This window comes from Euleptes europaea, chromosome 13 (assembly GCF_029931775.1).
Source record: "Euleptes europaea isolate rEulEur1 chromosome 13, rEulEur1.hap1, whole genome shotgun sequence".
Taxonomy (NCBI): domain Eukaryota; kingdom Metazoa; phylum Chordata; class Lepidosauria; order Squamata; family Sphaerodactylidae; genus Euleptes; species Euleptes europaea.
In genome coordinates, this window is record NC_079324.1 from 18,124,339 (window position 1) to 18,150,364 (window position 26,026).

A 26,026-nucleotide genomic window follows, 5' to 3' on the forward strand; every position below is an offset into this window, starting at 1 on the left:
AAATGGAGCATCCACATTTAGAGGCAATATACCTTTAATTGGTAGGGGCTGCAGACAAACAATGGGAATACTGTTGTTTCTGTCACATCCTGATTTGGATCTTCTCAAAGCCCATTGCTGGAGACATGGTGCCAGTCTAGATGGATCTTTAATTTGGAAAGGTACTTTCATGTCCTTTTAACTGTACTATGTATTACATCGGTCTACTTCCTTGCACTCACGCTTTAAAAAAGGAAGATATAAATACACATTTAAATTTTGCTAACGAAAAGTAGAAAAACAGGAAAAAGAGAGGGGAGACATTAAAAAGGTATGAATGCATAACCACCCAAATCCAAGAAAATATTATAATAATAAATAACAACATATTAAACAAAAAAAGCGTGTCGAATCAGAAGGTGAATGTGGTTTGTTTTTCTAATAAGTTATCGGAGTCTTTTTATGTGGGTGAGCTATGGAACATGTAAACTCCTAGCTTCCAATCTAAGCAGGGAAGCATGAAGCTGTGTAGTATGGGATGAGTCAACAGATGAGAGTCAGCACAGCAGAAATCTTAACAAGCTGAAAGGTTTGTGTTTTTTCTTTAGGGGTGGGGGAAGCCCACCCAGGCTCAGGAAATAAAGTAAATTTGGGAGAGGAAGCATAATTTTAATATGTTTAACCTTGATTCTAAAAAAACAAGGGTCAGCCTGTGTAGCTTTATTGGTAACTAGGGTCGCTTATGCATGGGTACTTTCACTCACGTTTGCCCCGGATCTGTCTCGGTTGTTCCTTGGAGTTATGCATGAGTTGTCCGTCCATTAGAAATGACCTCGCTACCAGCCCTCACAAATCCCGGACCTTCCCGTTCCTCTGTATCCCGATTCTTCCCTCTCTCCTGAGCTCAGCCCAGGCGAAATCCCAGTGCATAAGGCAAAGCACAGGACATGCAAGCTTGGTTTCTCTCCAGCCAATTACAAAGCAGCTTGGAGACTGCTGGTGCATAGATTCCCAACAGGAAAGTGTGGGTCCAGTAAGCAACGAACCTCAGGGAAACTTCCCATGCATAAATGACATAGGTCACAGGTAAGAAGCCTGTGGCATGGGCAAGGGAGATTTCTGGCACTCCTAGGTAGAAGGAGGAAGGCCCATCAGCCAGCTTGCCTGTCTTGCACTATAAAACCTGATAGCCTGTAAGGCAACAAGCATGGAACCCATAGCTCAGTGGCCAGGCACATTCTTTGTGTACGCAAGGGCCCAGGTTTGGTCCCCACCATCTCCGCTTAAAGGATCTTAGGCATTAGCCTGGAAAAGAGCACTCTCTGAGTTCTGGGCCACATGGGCTAATGGCCTGACTAATCAGTAGAAGACAGCTTCTTATGCTTGTGTTGTGTTTGCGAGTGGACCTGTGAATTGTAGCCCAGTTGCTGAAAGGCGTGGCCCCTAGAGGCTGATGTTGGGATGGATCCTGCCTCAAATTTCCACCTACGCAAATGGGGCAAATTTTGCCAGTTTCCCTTTCCCATGGCATACTCCTCTAACTCCTTTCACAAGCTCTGCCTGGAGGTCCTCCATCCCATAGGAGTAGTATCTGGGGGCCATTTGGGGGTATAACAGAAGGGGGAGAAACAGGGAGGTCAGACTTCTGTGGAGGGAAATCTTTCCATCCATTGAAATTGCCGGTAGGATCCAAGCTGTTATCTTTTGATATAGCAACATCATTAGCCTGATATGGACTCTTTTGGTCTGCAAGGAACCTTCAGAGCTCATGCCAGGTCCCTCTTCGCCACCAGTGGGAGGTTTTTAGGGCGAAGCTTGAGGAGGGTGGGGTTTGGGGAGGGAAGGGAAGGGAGTTCAATGCCATAGAGTCCAATTGCCAAAGCTGCCATTTTCTCCAGGGGAACTGATCTATGTTGGCTGGAGATCAGTTGTAATAGCAGGAGATCTCCAGCTAGTACCTGGAGGTTGGCAACCTTAGTTGGACCCTTGCATGCGTGCCCATCCCGGATGCATGTTCAGAACTGCCCTTACCATTGGCGTAAATGCAGAAACACACAATCGTTCTGTTTCTACGTTATAGCATTGGTACAGTCGCAGAGCTTTGGAGCATGCGCATTATGAAACTGCACAAGGGAGTTCATGACTGAGAGCCAAGCCACAGACGCTATCAGATCCCCAGAGTGATTTGTTTTGAAAGCCTGCTTCAGTATCTTGAAACCTTTGGTCCTTGCTTTGGCGATACGCGTGCCCCATTGCTTGTGAATTCAACCTTTCCTTCTGACCCGTGCGATTTCCACTACAAAGAAACCAGGAACCGCTCTAGTGTTTATACTCCAGATGTAGCGGCATAGCATCTGGACTAAGTCATCTGTGCACCTGCAAGCTAACAGTTTCCACATGTCACGGCATAATGGCTTAAGTGATACCACAACTTCTTCTGTAATGACTTCAAAGGAAGCCAAGGCCCTGCTCAGATTGAAAACATGTATTATTTGTAAATTCTTAGAAGTTCTCTGTATTAACTTTGATAGCTAATGGGTTTGGGTTGAACAATATGTGTAATCATAAGCAAGAGACATGTTTTGGGCATACTTTGCAGGAATTGTTAAACATGCGCAGTGTGCTCACACAAGCATATCATTCTGGGAAATGAGGAAGACGTATGCTTTCAATTGAAGTTCAGTCTGGCGTTTGGTTGATGTCTTTTTAGTATTTCTATCATCTCATAATTTCCTCCAGAGGGGGGGTTAGCAATTTGTATCTTTATAGAAGGAGGAGAAATTGCTAATTGAAACCGTGTAATAAAAGTGTAATTTGGGGGGGGGGAACTATTAGTTTTTAAATTTTAAAAACTATTTCAAACCTATTATTTTTAAAATTACTTCTGTATTTTTTTTTTAAAAAGGGCTTGTAAAGCTATGTTGGGAGTCAGCACTTTCCATTGTTGTCCCCCAAACATTCTAATTCAGGGTTGTTGTTGTTTTTAAAAAAATTGCATGAATAGTCAAATCTTTATAAAACAGAGGCTAAAATTAATTGAAACAACTCTGATGGAATGTTTTTGTTTGCATTTTAATAAATCGCACTGTAAATGTCTTCTCTCCCCACCCCCACCCCCAGTGATGGGCCAGTTGGTAGTTTGATTCTTCCCTCTGAGATAATTTATGGAAACAGCTACTGTGCTAATGAAGAGGAGGGAACATAATCAAGATTTTATTAAGAGATTTTCTGATTTGTTAGGCTGGCTTCATTATCGTAACTGGTCGTGGTTATATCAAAACATGGGTTAACAAACTCTGCGGAACCAAAATACTTCTATTGGTTGGCAGCTGTGGGCTTTGGTTCGCTCTGCTCCAGAGTTGAGGGGTGTTTTTGTGTGTGCGTTTTTTGTATTTTGTCCTCTGTGTCATTGCCTGGACCTTGTAAGTGAGTTTCTTGGTAGAACTTCTGTACAGAAGTGTTATCGTTCCTTCTCAGCTGAGTTTAGTAATGGTTGAATTTCCTTCATATCAGTCCAAAATGGTCTCAGCAAATATAAATCATTCTCCTCCCCAAAAACTTATTTTTCCTGAGCCTTTTTAAATCAATTAACGTATTTACTTCATTTATTTCCTGTGTTTCTCCCCAATGGGGATCCAAAGTGGCTTGCATCATTCTCCTCTCCTCCATTTTATTCTCATAACACCCCTGAGAGGTAGGTTACGCTGAGGGAGAGTGACTGGCCCAAGGTCACCCAGCGAGCTTCCATGGCAGAGTGGAGGTTCAAACCTGGTTCTCCAAGCTCCTAGTCCAGTAAGAGCTTGGAGACCCAGGTTTGAACCACCATAACACACTGCCTGTCAGTGATGCACCTCAAACAATGACCCATGGGATGCTGTTGGGAGCATGCATAATAGTTCCACAGGCGCAAGGATCTCCGGTACATGTAGTTTCCGGGGCGCACTAGTAAGTACTTCTGAGCTTTCCACTGAGTCAATAGTGTTTGAAAGTTTAAAAGCTACACAGGTCTTCGAAGTGAAGGTGCCCTCAAAACCAAAAGAGTTCCCAGGCCTGAGAGTTTCAGTTACATTCACTAAGGAAAAAATAGAGAAGAACCTTGAAGTCCTAATCAAACTGAATTCTCGAGAGAGGTAACTTTTATGTCTTACCTTTTAATGATTTTTGTAAAGATGAGCCACACCTCCAGATCTCAAGATGAAGGACATGCAAGCCAGAATCCCTGAGGGAAATGGAAAATAACAGCCAGTGTATTTAATGCAGGCAGAATCCCGGCTCTTCTCAATGCAAGGACATCTGTCCCCTGGGCTGTTTCAAAGATCCAGAACGTGTCTGAGAGTGACTCAAAAGTAGTTCAAACATTATGTGAGCCAGCTTATGCTAGTGGCCTGCTCATATGACCCTTTGAACACCAAAGATTTTCACAGAGGACTGTAGCATCTATTTACATGACTAGGGATTTCAAGTTCCCTGTATGCCTTGCTCTCAAAGGTACACAGGCAGGCCAGCCCCGGGGGGGTGGGAGGTAGATCCGCTGCAGCCGGGAGTGGCGTGGCCACGCCTCCTCCTCAGGGGCTTCGCAGCCCCCCAAAAGGAAAATAAACTGAAAGAAGAATTTTAAACCCCAAAAATCGGCCTATTGAAACCAATGGGTCATTCCTGGGGCGGAAGGGGTTAGGAAGCTGCCTAAAGGCAGCCCTGCCCCAGGAATGCCCCAGGAACGCCACCCAGGATGCCAGCGCGGGGACTTGTGCCGCTGGAACACTGCCAAGAGGCAGCGCCGACACCTGAGCCCCATGCCGCTGCATTGCATGCCAGCACCGGCGTAGATGCCACCCATGACAGCGTAAGTGGCACTTATCCCAGGATAAATGGGCACTTACGTCACCACGGGGTCACACCAGCTCCTGAGGAGTGTCCCCCCCCCCAATGATTGCAGTCATAGTCTTCTGTACCTCTGCTGACATTACCCTGGTTTTCATTTTCAGATGAAAAATAGTGCTTTGTGAAGGGAGGTATATGGAGAACTGTCCCCTCCAATCTTTAACTGTGAGAATATTTACTTTCTTTTCCTGTCCTGTTCTCTACCATTATTTCTCCTATCTACTGCTGCGGTTGTGCTGTTTTGTTTCCCTTAGTCACGACTTCTTTCTTCTCCCTAGATTAAGTCACTTGGACAAACCCAACCAATTGGGGATCATGTAAGAAACAGGATACTGTCATGTTGGTATACAATCAGTGAAATCTGGCTATGCCTTTGAGGGTAAACAGAGCAAATTAAGGGAGAGGGCATGCTTCCTGAGTCAGTTACACAGGAGAAGCCGGCCAGTCGAGGACCATGTAGTAACCAAGGTGTCATGGCAATATGTAATCAATTAGATTTGTCTCCATAATGACATCATTGAAGATAATTGAAGCCATTTGAGAGCAAGAGAGGGTGATATTGGCGAATGCCTCTTCACCGACATTACTCACAAATGGTCAATGCAGGGGAAACTGATGAATTCTTTTATTTTATTATGAATTCTTGTATTTTACTTCATTTACACCCTGCTCTTTTCCCCAGTGGGGACTTAATGTAGCTTACATCATTCTCCTCCATTTTATACTTAGAACAACCCTGTGAGAGGTAGATTAGGCTGAGGATGTGTGACTGGCCCACGGTCATCCAAAAAGCTTCCGTGGCTGAGTAGAAGATCCAAACCTCAGTCTCCCAGATCCGACTCTGACACTCTAACCACTACTCTGCACTGACTGCTGGTGAAAGTGATGCTGCAGGGAAAGTTTTTCAGGTGGACTCTGATCTGGAGAACTGGGTTCGATTCCCCACTCCTCCACATGAGCAACGGATGCTAATCTGGTGAACTGGATTTGTTTCCCCACTCCTACACATGAAGCCAGCTGGGTGACCGTGGGCTAGTCACACTCTCTCAGCCCCACCTACCTCACAGGATGTCTGTTGTGGGGAGGGGAAGGTGATTGTAAGCCAGTTTGATTCTTCCTTAAGTGGTAGAGAAAGTCGGCATAGAAAAACCAACTCTTCTTCTTCTTCTTCTTCTTCTTCTTCTTCTTCTTCTTCAATATAATAACTGGTTTCAGCTTAGCCACAATCTGCAGTCATTTGCTGGCTCAAATAGTGTTTTATCTGACTTTTCTGCATTTTAAACGATTGGGAACGACAAAAAAAACTTCGTAGGACAATTAAAAACCGAGTGACACATTGGAAAACCTCTAAAGGGGCAACGGTTAACTTCCTTGATTCCAAAATATTTGAAAACTTAATTTTAGAAGACAGTAAAAGAAGGTCAGAGGCAGTGATTTAATTCCTCTGAGACGTGTTTCAAAATGTGATCAAAGGTTACCCATGTAATGCTAGAGCTCCGTGATATCCAATCTGTTCTTGGAGTTACAGTCAGATTATTAATTTCTTTATCTCTGCAATTCGTGGAGTATTTCTCATCCCTGAATTAAAAGGGTCCTACTAAGGTAGGGCCAGCAGTTGTAGGAGCTCTGCAGATCAAGTGTTTACCACCTGTGATAGTGAACACATGAAGTTGCCCTTGGTCCATCAAAGTCAGTATTGTCTACTCAGACCAGTGGCAGCTCTCCAGGGTCTCAGGCAGAGGTCTTTCACATCACCTACCTGCCTAGTCCCTTTAACTGGAGATGCTGGGGATTGAACCTGGGACCTTATGCATGCCAAGCAGATGCTCTACCACTGAGCAACATCCCCTTCCCAGTGGTGGAGGTCCTTGGATTGCAGCACTGTGGAAGTAGGTGGTACCAGTGTGGTGTAGTGGTTAAGAGTGGTGGACTCTAATCTGGTGAACTGGGTTGGCTTCCCTGCTCCTCCACATGAAGCCTGCTGGGTGAACTTGGGCTAGTCACAGTTCTCTCCGAACTCTCTCAGCCCCACCTACCTTACAAAGTGTCTGTTGTGGGGAGAGGAAGGGAAGGTGATTGTAAGCCAGTTTGAGTCTCCTTAAAAAGGTAGAGAAAATCAGGGTATAAAAACTCCTCTTCTTCTTCTAGTGGGGTGTCCAGCGTGGGCAATGGTAACGAGATTTCTGGCCTGCACACAGCGCTGCTAGCCACTCGGCTGAGCATTTGGACAACCTCAAAGCCTCCTCCTGACAACCCCAGTAAGGTTGCTGCATCCCCCTCCTCATTCCAGAGAAAAACAAAGAGTCAGGTCATCCTCACATTCAGAATGGCTTGCATATGTACCGCCAAGCGGCAATTGACCTATGGCAACCCCAGCAAGGGGTTTCCAAGGTGAGTGAGAAGCAGAGATGGCTTGCCATTGCCTTCCTTTGCAGGTTTTTCTTTGGGGATTTCCCATCCAAGTATCGACGCCATTGAGCTTTCGTGATCTGACGAGAATGGGCTATTCCATGCCACCTTCCCTCCCTACCATGCCGCCTTACCCCATTTAATACCATACAGTAATTGATATAGTCTCTGGCATGCTGTTGATGGCCCCACGTCTCTGAATTTCACATGATGATTTAAAAGTAAATACCCAAATCTTTGGCTGCAAATCCCTAAGCATAATTCACTTTAAGAGAGAGAGAGGTGATCTTTCATTTTCCCTTTTCCACTATCACCTGCACCGACACAAGCTTTTTCTGCTTGCAGCGTCGACGTGAGCTTTTTTTTTCTATTTGCAAACCATTCTAAATGTGAGGATTACCTGAGTGTTTGTTTTTCTCCGAAAGTCATAATGTAATCTCAGACCTAATACTCCGACAACCATGCACTAATTAAAACTGCAATTATATTTTTTTTTGCGCAAACAAAACGACTTCATAAACATTATCGCAAACTGTTTACTCTCCCCACCAAAACGAAAGGGGGGGAAAACAATTTATGCTCGCTAATACAATTTCCCATTAAAGCTGCTGCCAGGTAAATTAAAAAAAAAACTCTTGAAATAGTAAGTAAGTGGGAAATTAATTCAACAGTTTAATCTAGAGCTAATAACAGTTGCAAGCTCCGAAAGAGATTGCTACAGCGGGGAGTTAATTAACAGCTTATTCCCTATTTGATAAAAGTAATCCACTCTAATTCCAGTGTAATTTACCTCAATGTAATATAAAACCACAAGCTGCTTCTGGTGCCAGTAATAATTGGGCTTGTCCTATGGTCATGTTGACAATAAAAGTCAGCAGTATCTTAATAATAATAAGAGGGTGGCAGCTAAAGGACCGCATTTGAAGATGCACTAGGAAATCTTCTCCCTGCAATATCCCCCTGTGTTGATTATCCGTTTATGGCCTGGCCTTCTAACCTATGGTGAGCAGCTGGACACCAAACAAGAGGGGAAAAGTTAGAAGCAAGGCTGCGTAGAGGCTACACTTTGTTATCAGCAACAGGTGAGAAAAAGGTGAAACTCTCTTGTCGAGAGCTCGAATTCTGACCCGAGAAAGCCTGGATTCTGCAACCAGAACATATCATGCAAATTAAGCAAATGTTTTTCTTTTGCATATTCTCCTTGTTTGGGCTATGCATAGCTCAAGGGGCACTAAAGCCTTTTTGTTGTTTTTTAAACTTATTTTTTATTATTTAATAATAGAAACAGCACAAAATATAGAAAATACAGAATAGAAAACATAATACATGTTAATAACATACAACTGTAGAATATTAATACCCAAACTGAGTTTGCTACAAAATATACTTTTAACCTAAAATATTATAACTACATTCATTTACTCTAAACCGTCTTTACATAACTTAACATCACTCTCGGTACTAGAGGCACCAAAGTCTTGTGTAGTAGAAAAGAGCAAGAGTCCAGTAGCACCTTAAAGACTAACAAAAATATTTTCTGGCAGGGTATGAGCTTTTGTGAGCCACAGCTCACTTCTTCAGATACCACAGCTCACTTCTTTGTGAGCCACAGCTCACTTCTTCGTGAGCTGTGGCTCACGAAAGCTCATACCCTGCCAGAAAATATTTTTGTTAGTTTTTAAGGTGCTACTGGACTCTTGCTCTTTTCTACTACTGCAGACAGACTAACACGGCTACCCACTGTGAAAAGTCTTGTGTGTGTGTGTAAATGCCGTTAGGTGCTGACTTATGGCCACCCCAGCAAGGGGCTTTTAAGGCAAGTGAGAAGCAGAGTCGGTTTGCCATTGCCTTCCTCTGCAGAGTCTTCCTTGGTGGTCTCCCTTCCAAGTACTGACCCTGCTTAGCTTCGAAGGTCTGACGAGATGGGGCTATACTGTGCCACCTTCTCTCCCACCAAAGTCCTACTTCTGAGCAGTTAGGAGTAAAAGAATTTTTACTGCCCTGTTCCTTAACACACACACCCCAATTTTGCTCTGTCCTAAGTTCTGCTTCTCCTGAATTGAGGTTTAACTGGGAGAATTCAATTTAATTTAATGTTTTACCAGGCTTTGGTTATCTGCAATGATTTCTATTACTACTGTTATTACTAACTAGGAGAATTGAGAAAAATAATATGGGAATTAGACAATTTGTAATTAGGCAGTTTGTAATTGCCTTGGTTTGTGTGCGGATTTTGCATTACTCTTATGTTACCAGTGTGCATGTGTGCATTAATGTGTAGGTGTGTATAAAGCAGTCTGGGTGGCATCATATAGATACTGGCATCAGGAGACTTCTTTTTTCTGTGCAGTGCATTCCTAATGTGCTCATACCCTCCTGTGCATTGGTAAGGGCGCTTGAATTTTCTTAAGAGACAGCGGTGATTTCTACTGATTTCCCCCCCACTGCTGCAGCCCACTCAGCCCCTCAATCAGATTTTTGTTCTGGGGGGGGGGTCCTACAGATCCTCAGGATCAGCAAAGTGGGGGGGGGTCTGCAGTGGGAGATCAGCATTGGCAGAAATTGCTGCTCCCGCTTAAGAAAACGAAAACGCCCTTAAGTCTTGGGAATCAGTGGTTGGATATAAGTCGGTATGTCTCAGATGGACAACGGCATTGCTATCAACCCAGCTCTTTCCAGCCAACCAAAGCATTTTTGTCGCCCACCTCCTCGTGCTAAGAAAGAGACTTCCATAAAGGGGAGAGCTGGAGAAGAGAAAGCTGCAAGCCAGCAGACTTGCTCAGCCCTCACCAAAGCTGTTGGGTGGCTGCCGGGAACACAGCTGTGGGCAGATCAAATTCTCTGCGTGCAGACGTGCATTAGACGGAACATACGGCAGCCAGGGGATCCTTCCATAGGGTGTGCAGTGCCCTCAATGGCCTTTATTGCTTCTTATTGTGAAGGTCTCTGAATTAGAATTTGCTTGTCTTGGATTTCTTTGCCACGTTCCTCCTCCCCACTCCAAGGCCACCGACCGTGCGGGAAATTGTCGTATTAAAGATAAGTGAGTTTAGTAGGAACTTGGGCATCGTCAAAGGGCTGAAACGTAATTTAAAGGGCCCCTTGCATATTATATCACCTCGATGCTGATAGTGGAAATAAGTGGCATATGGCATTATCCTACCCCATTAGATGTTAACAAGGGTTATGTGTGGGAATTCCCCCTCACTTGCCTTGCCTTGCTTATAGTATTCATTTAAACCGTGAATCTTCGGAAGAGAGCACCTTGTGGTTGGTTAATTTTCTTTGTAAAACTTTCAGCATGCAAATTATCTGTTTGGAATGGTTTCTGTGATGCTACGATGTTCGTCAGATTGAGATCAGCATTGGAAATGGGGGAAACCTGAAGCTGCCTTCTACTGAATCAGACCTTTGGTCCATCAAAGTCTATACTGTCTGCTCAGACTGGCAGGGCTCTCTAGGGTCTCAGGCAGAGGTCTTTTGCATCACCTACCTGCCTAGCCCCTTTAACTGGAGATGCCGGGGATTGAACCTGGGACCTTCTGCATGCCAAGCAGATGCTCCACAAACTGAGCTACAGCCCCTCCCCTTGAAAAGCATGACATTGTAAACTGAAACGGATTGCCTTCCCCAAATGGCCTGATTATACTGAGTATACTCCGTGCCCTTTGGGAGTAATCTTGAGGACCGTTCAGCATCTGTATGAATCCTACCCATTTTCCAGGCCCAGTGCAGTAGATTTCCACTGGCAATCCACCTGCCCTTCTGCATTCTAGTGCTCAACCATATACCTTTACTGGTACTTGGAAAGTTTTTTGTCCATCTGCTTAGATCGGGTGTATCCAACCTTTTTGTGCCTGTGGGCATGGTGAGCGCAGCCAAAAAAATGGCTGCCACAGGAGGCGGAACCAGCCACAAAATGGCTACAGCAGCTTCGCTATAGTCACACAGTAAACATCCTTGTGCTGTGGGATCAGCTGCTGCCAAAGCCACATCTTAAAAAACCTGCACAGCCAATTGAATCTCTAATGGCCACTAGTTGCCAGGCCCAACCCACTTTCTAAAAACACTTGGCGAGCACCAGGAAAGGTTTGGCGGGCACTAGGGTTGCCTGGTCTCCCCTGCTACTGGTGGGGGATGCGGGGTAGGGTTGCCACGTTGTGAAACTCCTGGAAATTTGGGGATGGAGCCTGGGGAGGACAGCAACCTAAGTGGATACAATGCTTCCAAAGCAGCCATTTTCTTCAGGGGAACTGATCTCTGTTGTCTGGAGATGTGTTTTAATTCTGTGGGTATCTCCTGGTCCCACCTGGAGGTTGGCATCCCTACATGGCATCCACGGGCCCCACGCTAGGACTCCTGTCTTAGATGTTTCAGTGGAGGATTGCAGGCTTGATTGCATCTCTTCTCAACGGATTCTCCTTGCTGCTTCCTGCGATCCTTTCCCTTTGCATTTCAGACCTTCCCAATCTGTCCCCTAAGTGCATGGATGAAGTATGGGTTGGATGTGTTGGGCTGTTAATATTTGAAAGCTGAGGTGGTTGTAGAAAGCTGAAAGCACAAACATTTAAGACTCTGGCTGCTGCTCTAACTAGAAGGACATGACACAGGTACTTTGTAAGTGAACATCTGGAAGACATCACATCTGGCTTGTTCCTCAGATAATTCAATTTGCATGGCCAACTGGGTGACCAGCATAAACTGGGAACCTGCATAACCTGTGACCCACCAAGCTAGGTGCACCCAGCAACCATTTATTATAATCTGTCAGGTACTTGACAACCAGAGACGATTCCATTTCCTCTGTTCTGTTTCTTTATTGTTCTCTGGGATTTTTCTGACCTGGGTTCCCCTCCCTCTGGATTCTGATTTAACTAGGAGCATGTCTACAAATAATTCTGGAATTAGATAGTGCTCAGTTTGCTATGACATTCAGTTCCTTGAGTTCATTTGGATCTGCCCCCCTCCATACTTTCCAGTATGCACTTGCACATTGATAACACACTACCGAAAAAAGTTATCTTCGGGCAGTCTTGCATGCTATCACACATGGTTTGCCTTTTTTTGGTTTTTTTGGTTCTCTCCATGTGGATGGGCGAGTTGGTAATGCAGAGGAGACTGGAGGCATGAAGGAGCTGAACACTACTGCAAATTGAGCATGCCCAGTGTGCTGCACAAAATTCAGAAATAAAAAGCAAAAACCACGGAGGGTTTCCTTTTTATATATATATAACTCTTTATTTTAATTGGTTCTTGTAGGTTATCCGGGCTGTGTAACCGTGGTCTTGGAATTTTCTTTCCTGACGTTTCGCCAGCAGCTGTGGCAGGCATCTTCAGAGTATTTTAACTTTAGTTTATAATAACAACAACAGCCAAAATAAAAAAAATACCATGGCAGTAGGTTAAACATCCTTGTACAGTCAAGATATGTTTCAAAACTTGGTTCTAATATAGGTTCCAATATTATACATCAGTGCTTTTTACAGAAATCGTACCATTTGTTCACTTAGCAGAACTGAACACATGCAAATATAGGTTCCAATATTATACAACAGTGCTTTTTACGGAAATCATACCATTTATTCACTTAGCAGAACTGAATAAATGCAAATCATACGATAGTTTCGTGGGCATTGTTTACTTCATGATGCCCCCTTCTCCACATATTCTAGAAAAGGCAGCCATCTATTTTAAAAGTTCGTAGTGTAAGATAGGTTGTTTGCTACTTTGAGTTGTGAAGATATCTTATCTAAAATTAAAAGGTTCGACACCTTCTCATACCACTGCCCGGTAGAAGGCATCTTCGCTTTTTCCCAGTATTAGGCAATCAGAAATTTTGCTGCCAGTAGCACTGTTGAAATCAGTTTCCTTTTTTGGGTAGAGAGTGGTTGTATATCAATTTTTCCTAGTAGGACAGTTAAGGCATCGTGACTTTGTATTGCATGATTAATTCTATCTCTCACAAGGTCTTGTCCCAAAATAAACCAACTTTTGGGCATGTCCGCCAGCAGTGCAGAAAATTAGCTGGGTTGCCACAACGTTCCCAGCGTAGATCTGAGTGCCCTGGTATGATATGATGAAGGCGAGAGTGCGTGAGATAAACCATGGAGGGTTTCTAATGTATCAGCTCTGCTTTAGAAGCAAGACTGAGTAATTAAGAACTCCACAATCTATGGGGGGCAGGGGGTAGGAACTTCAAGGAGAATTCCAGCATCAATCGTACCACTTTTGCAATATCAGGCAGATAAGAGACTAAGGGGTGGCACCAAAATTCTGGAACTCTTTCCCCAGGGAGATGTGTCTGTTTCCTTCAGCACTTCATATTTTTCGGGTTTGGGTTTAATAAACCTGAATTTTTTTGAATTTTTTGAAAAAACGGGATCCCTTATATTTGGCTTTTTTTGATTTCTTTGAACCTGAACCCAAAAAAAGCAGCACAGCCCTAATGTCTAGCCCTCATGGTGGACAAAGAGTGAAAGAGGGAAGGGAAGTGACCAGAAGGAAGGAACCCCTGAGAGTAACATTCTGGGTACCAAAAGGACAACAGCTGGAGTAGACAGTTGAGAGGGCACCCTATCTACCCATGCCAACTTTCTGCTGCCCTGTCCTAAGACACCAAAGTCTGTGCTAGCATTAAGCAACATTGCATCCTCCATTCCTTCCATCAGTATGTGTCTGAGTTTCTAGGACTTGAGGTTCCTACCTGGGCAGCAGGGAGATAGGAGAGATGGACTCTTGGGCGTTGGGTCCCATGATGCTGTTCCAACAACCTCGAGTGTTAATGCCATGCCGGAAGCCTTGATCAAAGTTGCAGGCCCAAAACATCCCATTCAGATACTGTGCTTATTTATCAATATAAAATGTTTATGTCCTTGCCCCCATTGTCAAGTTTTGAGATGGCTTACAACACGCCAGCCTGGTATAGCGGTTAGAAAGCCACACTACGATATGGAAGAGCCAGGTTCCAGTCCTCACCCTGCCATGGAAGCTTACTAGGTGACCTTGGGCCAATCACATATTCTCAGCCTAACCTACCTCACAGGGTTGTTGCAAGGATAAAACAGGAGAGGAGAAAGATGTAAGCCACTTTGGGTCCCCCCAGGGGAGAAAGGTAGGGTATAAATGAAGTGAACAAATAAGTGTTTTTGTTCCCCAGTTTAAAAAAATCAAAACGTAGCCAACAATGAGCTGAAATATGAAAGTGCACCTGACACCCTGGGAAAACAGCATTGTCACCGTGTGTGTGTGTGTGTGTGTGCTGTGGCTCAGTGGTAGAGCATCTGCTTGGCATGCAGAAGGTCCCAGGTTCAATCCCAGTCATCTCCAGTTAAAGGGACTAGGCAAGTAGGCAGAGACCCTGCCTGAAATCCTGGAGAGCCGCTGCCAGTCTGAGTAGACAGTACAGACTTTGATGGAGCAAGGGTCTGATTCAGTATAAGACAGCTTCATGTGTTCATGTGTACTGCAGGTTTCCCCCATTTCCAATGCTGATCTCAATCTGATGAACATCGTAGCGTCATAGAAACCATTCCAAACAGATAATTTGCATGCTGAAAGTTTTACAAAGAAAATTAAAACAACCACAAGGTGCTCTCTTCAGAAGATTCACAGTTTAAATGAATACCATAAGCAAGGCAAGGCAAGTGAGGGGGAATTCCCACACATAACCCTTGTTAACATCTAATGTGTTAACATCTATTGTGTTAACGCTAGATATGTGGAGCGGGGATCCATAGATAAGGAGCCACAACCCTACCTCCCCTCTGAAATCAGAGGATGTCCACAAATAAAAATCCCTTTCCCACATACATGGTAGCCAATGTTGTGGTAGTTAAGAGAATGAAGTGTGATTCAGGAAGTCTCTAGTTCAGATCTCACCTTTAAACTTAGTGTATATCACTCCCTGTCAGCCTCATTCCTCCATCTATGGTATAGGGACAATAATGCTGGCTTTCGTAGGAAAGGTAATGAAGTGCCATGCTTAGATCTTCCTTTGAATCTTGGAGAAGAAAGCAAGCAACTTTTTAATGGTCTTAGAACTTCTTGCTTACATAATGGCCATTTGGAATTCCAAATTTTCTCTTTCCGTTGATTTTTTTTCACCACAGCGAGGAAAGTTGAGGCCATTAAACTCATCTGAAATTAACTTATCTGTGTCTGTTCTTGTAGAACTATCTAATGTCATTGTTAATAAAGGCTGTGCCTTTACGATCAACCTTGTCCACCATAACACTGAACATACCTTTACAGTTATATTTTTTTTTAATCAGCTCTATGAATTAAAAGCCACAGGGCCTGGGAATAATTTTATCCCTCCTGTATAAATTTTCAATTAAATAATTGGCTTCCCTGCTTTAAAAATTACATAGATTAAAAGAAACTACTAATTGCTTTCAAATGCACAGGCGGAGGAGATTTCTTATTGCCTAAACAATGGCTTTGATTGAAATACAATTTGGCAAGTCATTAGGCCAGATTTGATGTTGAATTGCTTTTAACGTTCTGGAGAGTCAATATGGAGGTGGAATGAGCAAAGAGGAGCATCTTGGTATGCGCTGTGCCTGTTTTCAATCAAAGAGGCGCAGGATGAGATTACTTTGCACAGTGTTATATTTAGAAAAAGAGGGTGCAATCCAGCCAGCCTTAAGTGGTTTCAAATTTGATTTGGTGTGGGAGGGGAGGAGAAGAATTAAAGCAAATATTGTCTGTCTGTCAATCACATTTTTCTTTATTTCACTGTTTCCCCCAAGGAGTTCTGGGCAACCTCTATTTTATCTTCATAGCAACCTCGAAAGGTAGGTTAGGCTGAGACGGAGTGACTCGCCCAAGGTCACCCAGTAAGCTTCCTTGGCAGACCATGGATTCGAACCTGGGCCTACCTAGTCCCGGGGTACTACTATACTACCAGTGTGGTGTCGTTGTTAAAGTGTTGGACTAGGATCTGGGAGGTCCAGATTTGAATTCCTACCCTGCTGGTGGACTTTGGGTCAGTCACACACTTTTAGCTTAACCTACATCACAGGGTTGTTGTGAGTATAAAATGGGGGAGAGGAGAATGATGAAGTCACTTTGGATTCCCACAGGGGAGAAAGGTGGGGTATAAACGAAGCAAATAAATACTCTAACCCCTATACCCCCTACCCCCTAGTTCTCCCTCTTGGTATCAGTGGTATTTAACTGTCCTTAGCCTAGATCAGGGGTGTCGAACATAAGGCCAGGGGCCAGAACCGGCCCTTTGAGAGCTCTAATCAGGCCTGCGAGCCAGCCAAGCCAGCCCCCCGCCCCTGCTCTTGATCTGGGCTGGTAAGCCTGCTGCTGGCTCTCCAGCTGAGGCAGCCACTCCCCCCCCCCAGTCCTGAGGTGTCAGTGATCAAAGACTGATAAATAAAATACTGTAATAGCATCATTGTTAGGGTTGCCAACCTCCAGGTACTAGCTGGAGATCTGCTATTACAACTGATCTCCAGCCAACAGAGATCAGTTCACTTGGAGAAAATGGCAGCTTTGGCCATTGGACTCTATGGCTTTGAAGTCCCTCCCCAAACCCCGCCCTCCTCAGGCTCTGCCCCAAAAACCTCCTGCTGGTGGTGAAGAGGGACCTAGCAACCCTAGTCATTGTGTTAAACATTTTTGTATTTTAAGTAAAAAATAAAGTAAAAATAATATAATTAATTGGCTTTGCTTGTGTCTTCTATAAAGTTTATATTTCCGGTACCTGGTACACATGGCCTGGCCCAACAAAGTGACATTTATGTTATATCTGGCCCTCAGAACAAATGCATTTGACACCCCTGGTCTAGATTCTAAAGCCTTATGCCAAGATAGACTCTTGGTCCACCTCTCTCCTCTGATTGGCAGTGGTTCTCCAGGTTCTCTGGCAGAGAAAAGTCTTTCCCAACTTTTCTGGAATCCTTTAATTGGGACAGGTGAGAGTGCCTTTCCTTCCCTTCCATTCAGAAAAGCACCCGCAAGGGACTTAATTAGAACAGGTACACTGCCAAGAAATCAGAAGGAGATTGAGACTGGGAAGGGCAGCCAGGAAGGAGCTAGAAAAGATTCTTACGTATAAGGATGTGTCACGGGCAACCAAGATCAAGTTAAGTCATGCCATTGTATTCCCTATTACTATGTATGGGTGTGAAAGCTGGACAGTGAAGAAAGCTGATAGGAAGAAAGATTCCTTTGAAATGTAGTGTTGGAGGAGAGTATTGCGGATACTGTGGACTGCCAAAAAAACAAATCAGTGGGTTGTAGATCAAATCAAGCCTAAACTGACCCTAGAAGCAAAAATGACTAAATAGGCTGTCGTACTTTCGTCACATTATGAGAAGACAAGAGTCACTGGAAAAGACAATCATGAAACGTTGAAGGCAGCAGGGAAAGGGGAAGGTCCAACAAGAGATGGATGGACTCAATAAAGGAAACCATGGCCCTCGATTTGCAAGAACTGAGCAAGGCTGTTAACGATAGGACGTTTTGGAGGACAGTGATTCATAGGGTCGCCATGAGTCGGAAGTGACTTGATGGCACTTCACACACAAACACACACATACTGCTGTCACCAAAGTGGCCTCTTGCTTGGCTCCCTGGGCCCTCAGAATTTAACCCCCCTTGTCGTATTTTGTAGCAGTCCTGCCTTTAACTAAAGAGACTGAGGATAGAACCAGAAACCATTTTGCCATCCATTACATTTTATATATACCCTTCCTCCAAGGAGTTCAGGGTGGTGAATAAAGTTCTCCTTCCTCTATTATATCTTTGCAACGGGCCTGGGAGGTAGGTTGGGCTGAAAAATGGTGACGGGCTGAAGTTCACCCAGTGAGCTTTGTGGCAGGGTGGGGATTTGAATCCAGATCTCTGCTGGCTCAAACTCACAGTCTAACTAGTATGGACTCTACCTTAAGTGGTAGAGGAAGTTGGCATATAAAAACCAACTCCAACTCCTCCTCTTCTTCTTTTTGTCAACTAAGAAGCCAATTTCTTAAGGGCAAGTAGAGTAATATTTTAGGAAAAGGCCCCTTAACGTTGAGATAGCTCGTTTCCTCAAATTTACGTGGGCAGGTGCAAAGCAGATGTGCAGGGAAGCTTTGAAAGTGTGTTTACATAGTAAATGATTGCCCTTTATTCTCTCCAGTCTTGTATTTTGTACAGTTTCATTACAATAATGAATCCTTTAAAATAATGAAGTAAAATAATGAATCAAATATGTCCTTTACCCAGCCTGCTCCAAGATCTTGTTTATGCTCCAATTCATGCATCTTGTATGTTCCTTAAACAACGCAATCTCTTTACTAGATGAGCCTTTTCCCCCCTTGCGTTTGTTTGTGTTTTCTCACGTTTTGACCCCCACTTCTCCACTACAAAAGCCCCCAAAGCAGCTACAACCATCTATTCAAGAGCAAATATACGAAAGGTACAGTCTGCAATGAAAGCTAATAATTTAAAATGCAACTCCTTTTCCTTAAGAAAGAAATACAAAAGACAGCAGGGAGGCAGAACACAAATTATGATATATTTAGTTGGCAAGCTCTGACCTTGCTCTCCCAGGCTAGCTCGATCGCATCAGATCTCGAAAGCTAAGCAGGGTTGGCCCTGGTTAGTATTTGGGTGGGAGGCCACCAAGGATTACCAGGGTTGTTGTGCAGAGGAAAGCACTGGCAAACCACCTCTGTTAGTCTCTTGCCTTGAAAACCCCAGGAGGGCTTGCACTAGGTGGGCTGCAACTTGACCACACTTTCCATCATCCATTAATTGGAAAAATTTGATTCAGATGTTCAGTTTTTGGGTGAAGTGTTGAGGGGGTGGGGAGAAAATAACCCAGTTGCTTCATTAGGGGTAAAATCCCAGCACTGACCAGGTGCAGAATATTCCACCTCTTCAACAGTATGGTCCTTAAACATCCGATTCTATCAAAGTGGAGGAATTGTGACTAGTGCATGTATCAAATGTTCAAGAAAATCTGTTTGTTTTCATTGTTTTTTTGTTTGTTTTTTACCCATATTACATTTTTCAATTGCTAAGAAGATGATGAACATAGAACATAGTGCATTTGGAAATGCAGATCATTTTGGGGGTCACAATACAAAATGAATTTGGATCTAGTAAACAACTAGGTGGATTATATGTTGAAAACATTATATTCCAAATTAATTTTTCTACATACTAAAATATCCCTGATTCTCTCCCAACCCCCAACCCCCCAAGTTGGTTCCAAGCCACCAATTCTGGACACTCACATGAGTAACTCGCAGTTCCCTTGGTTCTGGTGTCTGATTGTGGAATCATGTGCTTGGCAGAGTCTCTCCAATACTTTCCACTGGGCAGTTCGTTTACCGTATAAACCCGTGTATAAGCCGACCCTGCCTGCTCCCAGGCAGGCCCCGCTGGCCGCTCCCAGGCCGCGGGAAGGCGAGCGGGCCGGCGGCGAAGGATGGCGGCAGTGGTAAGTTTCCCTCCTCCCTCCTCCCCTCCCCTACCGTATTGACCCGCGTATAAGCTGAGTTGGCTTTTTTCAGCCCTTTTTTTGGGCTGACAAACTCGGCTTATACGCGAGTATATACGGTAATCTGTTTTAATAAATATGCATAAAGTCATTTGAAACAAATATCATTTTTTCTTAGGAAGCTTTTGTAACTTTTACCTCATCATAACAAAAACAGCGTAACAGCTTGAGGGGGTGAGCTAGAGAGTGTGTATGTTGTGTGTTTTGTTTTATGTTGTTTTGAAAATAATAGAAGAAGAGTTAGTTTTTATATGCCAACTTTCTCTACCGCTTGAGGAAGAATCAAACGAGCTTACAATCACATTCCCTTCTCCTCCTCACAACAGACACCCTGTGAGGTAGGTGGGGCTGAGAGAGCTCAAAGAGAGCTGTGACTAGCCCAAGTTCCCCCAGCTGGCTTCATGTGTAGGAGTGGGGAATCAAACCCAGTTCTCCAGATCAGAGTCCACCGCTGCAGAACACTGCTCTTAACCACTGTACCAGTGGTCAGGATCAGTCCTGCATTTGTTATATCTAACCTCCCTGTGCAAGCACCGGGTCATTACTGACCCATGGGGTGATGTCACATCCTGATGTTTACTAGGCAGACTTTATGGGGTGGTTTGCCAGGGCCTTCCCCAGTCATCTTCCCTTTACCCCCAGCAAGCTGGGTACTCATTTTACCGACCTCTGAAGAATGGAAGGCTCTCCCATAATACTAGAACACGGGGTCATCTGCTGAAGCTGGAGCGTGAGAGATTCAAAACAGATAAAAGGAATTATTTCTTCACACAAAGCATAGGTAAATTGTGGAACTCACTGCCCGAAAATGTGGTGATGGCTGCCAATTTGGAAGGCTTTAAGAGGGGAGTGGACATGTTCATAGAGGAAAGGGGTACTCATGGCTACTAGTTAAAATGGATACTAGTCATGATGCATACCTATTATCTCCAGGATCAGAGGAGCACGCCTATTAGGTGCTATGGAACACAAGCAGGATGGTTCTGCTGCAGTCGTCTTGTTTGTGGGCTTCCTAGAGGCACCTGGTTGGCCACTGTGTGAACAGACGGCTGGATTGATGGGCCTTGGTCTGAACAAGCAGGGCTTTTCTTATGTTCTTATGAGTCAACCTTGAGCTGGCTACCTGAAACCAACTTCTGTTGGGATTGAACTCAGGTCATGAACAGAGCTTGGTCTGCAGTACTGCAGCCTACCACTCTGTGCCACAGGGCTCTAATTTATATATATACAATATATATACATACATATACACATATGTGTATGTGTATGTGTGTGTGTGTGTGTGTGTGTATATATATATATATATATATATATATATATATACATACACACACATACACACACACACACAATTTATATATATATATATATATACAAAGTTTGCCTTGTTCCAAGTTAATTTTTTTTAAATGTAGCATTGTGAATAATCAGTCAATCAATCTCTCTTTGTTGTACCTAAATACTGAAACCATGGCTTGAAATTGGGCTTATTAACCACAATCACTCTTAAATAAGGTTTCACGTGACATACAAATGCGAACATCCTGGTTTGTTCCGAATGCCTCCCTTGCCATGGAGCAGGCCCGGATACCCCTGGCCTCTGTGTGGGAGGAGGGAGAAAGAATGAAGGCTATGGACCAGCATTTCTTGAGGCAAGCCAGGATTCAAATGTTCATCTGTGAGCCGAATCTTGGCCTCAGAATCCACAGTTCAAACGAACCATAGTTTTGCACGCGGTCTGGACGTAGCCATCCCCTGTCTGTCTATGAATGTGTATCCTTATGAAATGAGACAGCATTATTACCGCCATGCATCTAAGACCTGTAATATGACTTTAATATTGTTATTAGCTGTTAATGTCTTAGAGTAGCACACCAAAGATGCAATGAGGACTATTTACTTTCCCTGTAATGAATACTAATGTATCAGGGGACAAACAGACATCTTTGCCTTCTGTTCGTCTTGGCCAGCAAAAGAAAAGAGTCGAACGGAAGTCAACAATCAGTCATCTGTGAGTTGAGTGCAATTGGAAGTTATGACTCAAGCCAGCTGATCTCCAGGCCTGCAGACCTCCATTCTCATCTTTCTGCTATGACTAAATAAAATCGGACCAGACAGCGAGTTGTCCCGTTTCCAGGATTCCTGGTGGGAGTTCTTCATAATAGATTTGTTGATTCTGCTTTGGTTTACATTGCCCTTTTTTCATCTCATTATTGGTAAGGGTTGTGTCCATTGTATTGGGAGTTTTCTTCCAGGAAGGGAAAAATAGCTCATTTCCTCGAGACAGATTTTTTTTTTTTAATCTGGGCTTCAGACTCTTGTTTTCTTGCCTACACATAAAGCAACCTAATAAGCCACTAAAAGTTCTTGACGAACATAAACTGCCACTAGCTTTTAACTCGAAATAAGGACAAACAGAGCAAAATGTTCTTTTTGCTCGTTAATGTTTGTACAAAAACACAAGATCTGTTTGTTTGCAGCTGTCAGGATGCGATGTATGTCTTTCTGGCTTCTAGCCTTTAAAAAAAATAAAAATCCGAGCCAATGATTTCTTTTTGTTTATGTCTAAATTTTATAGACTATCTTTCCATATTCAGTGCAGTTCATTAAAAGAGGGTCCATTAATTTTTTGAAAGATATAGACAGTACAGTTGGTTATAATCTTTGTGAAGAATCAGTGAGTAGTTTTTTTTTGTATGGCCGGACACTTACATGTGTATGCATGAGGCTGCCTTATGCTGTTGGTCCATCAAAGTCAGTATTGTTTACTCAGACTGGCAGCGGGTCTTCAGGGTCTCAGGTGGAGGTCTTTCACATCACCTACTACCTGATCCTTTTAACTGGAAATGCCAGGATTGAACCTGGTACCTTCTGCGTGCCATTAATTTCAATGGAAGGAGATGATCTGTATCAAAAGTGTATAAGTGAAGTAAGTAAATATGCACACACAAAAATCAGGATGCGTAGCTTAGCAGTTTAGTCTACATAGTTTTAGTAGCCTTATTGCCATGAGGTTGTGGCTTGGAAACTTGCAGTGTTGTCCGGCCAGGTCTGGCTGAGGGGAAACAGAGACCCATATCTTAGCAAGTGTTCATGGAGGATTAGCCTGTCAACAGCTATGCATCATTAATTAAATAGAAAGGAGGCAGTCTACCTGTGAATACCAGCTGCTGGGGATAACAAAGAGCTTTCTTGCCATGCCCCAGAACTGTCTGGCTGACCACTGTTGGAAGCAGGATATTAGGTTAAAACCTTTGCTCTTATCCAGAGGATTTGGGGGGAGGCATGCTTAGTAAGTCCAAGTATACTTCTGAATACTAGTTGCTGGGGGGCAAGGGGGAATTAGGGCTACTGGCTTCATGCCCTAAATGTAGCTTTCCCAAGGCAGCTGCTTTACTGAACCCAGGTTGCTGGATCTTGGATCTGATTTAGCAGCACTCTTATGTTCTTATCCTCTTGTCTGAAGGCTGCAGCATTGACTTGGCTTCTTTGTTTTGGCCACTTATTTATGTCGAAACTGTGTATGCCGTCTCTCCAGGAACCTGCCCAAGGTGGCTTACAAATAAATAAAAACAAAACCACCCAGCGTAAATACCTAGACTATAAAACCAGACCACAGACAGTTTAAACTTCTGGTTTCCAGGCTAAAATAGTGTTAAAACATCAATTCCTTAATTAAAAGCCTGGGTGAAGAAAAATGTTTTGGCCTGGTGCCTCAAAGAAAGTAAAGTAGGCAACAGGCAGACCTCAAGGGGAAGGGCATTCCATAAGCGAGGTGCCACCACTGAAGAAGCCCTGCCTCTGGCTGCCACCGACCTCACCTCTCAAGGCAGGAGCACAGAGAGCAGAGCCTCAGAGGCATATGAAGGAGGCAGTCCTTTGGCCATCTGATGCTATTTGTTCCTTAGGCCCAATTCACTCCTGTTCTGTATTTAGGCGTGCAACATGATATGCTAGGAGGGTCCTGATTTGGAGTAATATGCATGAGGCTTGGTGACTGTGAGGCTGTGCGGTGTTGAGGCTTTACCACAACATTGGTTCCCACATGGGCCCACGAGTCCTCATAATTATGGGGTTGTCGGACACCTTGTACCTCTTCCTGGCTCTCACCTGCATGGCCTGTGGAGAGAAGCCAAGCTGCTCCTCATTTAGGGTTGCCAACCTCCAGGTACTAGCTGGAGATCTCCTGCTATTACAACTGATCTCCAGCCAATAGAGATCAGTTCACCTGGAGAAAATGGCCTCTTTGGCAATTGGACTCTATGGCTTTGAAGTCGCTCCCCAAACCCCGCCTTCCTCAGGCTCTGCCCCCAAAATCTCCAGCTCCCAATCCGGAGCTGGCAATCCTATCCTCATTGGCACTCCTTCTGTGCCCTTATGAAGGCACCACAGCAAGCTACACACATGCAGTGAGACTGCTGCCAGCCTCTTTCCAGTGCCTTGCCACTCATGAGAGGTTGAGCGCCATGCCAATCATTGACATGGCCCTGCCCTGCCTCTGTGTCCCTCTGAACCCTTTCAGGCTGCTACTGATCATCTGTTGAGGCAGGAGCAAGTCTTCAGAGGGTTCTGACCCCATGTCTCAGCAGCCCCCTAGTAAGGAGGTTGGTTTTTGTATGTCGATTTTCTCTACCTTTTAAGGGAAATCAAGCTGGCTTACAATCTCCTTCCCTTCCTCTCCCTGCAACAGATGCCTTGTGAGGTAGGTGAGGCTGAGAGAATACTGAGAGAAGTGTGACTGGCCCAAGGTCACCCAGCTGGCTTCATGTGTAGGAGTGGGGAAGCCAACCCCGCTCACCAGATTAGAGTCTGCCACTCATGTAGAGGAGTGGGGAATCAAACCCAGTTGTCCAGATTAGAGTCCACCGTTCCTAACCACTACACCACACTAGCTCTGAGGTCTCTTCTGTCTCCACCCCTGGACATCAACCTTTGTATAATTCTATAATTTCTCATAATTAACTCAAATCTTACTACTGTGGTAGGCAGCTGGCAGCCTTTGAATTGTACCAGGCCCATAGATGTCCACTGTTTGGCCCACTATGCTCTTCTGGTATATGAAAGAAGGCTTTTAGCTCTAGCCAACTTCCTTGGCACTTTGACAGTTCCAGGAATGCATTTTTTCCCTTGAATCTCACAAAAATTCTAGCCTCTAGTTCAGGGGTGCCAAACTCAATTGTTACGAAGGCGGATATGACATAAATGCCACATGGTTGCGCCAGGCCAGACCTCGCCAGAGCGTATTGAGAGCGAGAGGGGGTGGCTGCCTCGGCTGGCTCATGGGCCAGATAAGAGTTCTCAAGGGGCCGGATCCGGCCCGCGGGCCTTATGTTTGACACCCCTACTCTAGTTTGAAAACAGAATTCCTAAAAGTGTTTGATTTTTTGTGTTGTTAACCTTTTTTTTTTTTAAAGACCTTCTGCTTGGTCACGTCCCACATAAGGGGAAACAAGCCCTCCCCCATTACACACCTCAGTGTAATCGGTTTGGTATCTGGTTGCTACTGTTTGTTTAGGCAAAGGTGCTTGCATTGATGTCTTTCTGCCAGATGGTCTTATCCCACGATGCCCCATATAAAATATAATATATAAGCATGTGTATCAATAATTCAGGCTCCACCGCATAAATCAGTCACATGGCCTGTTCCAGCAGATGGGGAATGCCCTTCGATTTTCATACTAATAACCTAATTCATAAAACATTATTTTGCTTATTTCCATATAATTTTTTGCACTTTAGGAAGAGAAAGTGCCATGCGCCGTCTTTTGCTTGCATAATTATCCTGCCACTTCTATACAGGCATTAAACATGAAGAAATAAAGTGAGATTCCTTCACTCTTAGGCTGTGCTGCCGTGCATGGGCTGGCAGCTCTCGTATGGGGATTGCCAACCTTTTCTTGAATGAGAGCTGCTTCTGAGTAACAAAATTTTCCTTAGCTACTTCCCCCTCCCTATGGTTTCGTAGCTTTGAGCAACGGTGCCCACAGTCCCTGCCGGAGCCCCTTCAACTCCTTCCCCATGCTCACTTGAGGGAATACACCCCATTCTTGTGCTCTTTCACTTTCACCTCAGCTGCTCACAACAGAGAAAAGAGGGGGAGCTAACACCAGCACTGGTTCCACTTCCCTTCACGCAAAGAGACACAACAAGCTAGTTGGTTGAGTCCTCACAGGTCTTAGAGTCTTGTGAGAGCCCTCTCTTTGGGGAACTTTTTCTGGGTCTTCTGTGGGATGCACAAGCTACTCTTTAGCAGCC

At 44.3% G+C, this 26,026-nt stretch overlaps 1 protein-coding gene across 4 annotated transcripts in view; it reads left to right on the top strand.

The window, feature by feature from the left end:
• Positions 1-26,026, top strand: part of DACH2 (dachshund family transcription factor 2) — a 401,104-nt gene that overhangs the window by 211,890 nt on the left and 163,188 nt on the right. The window lies entirely within an intron of this gene.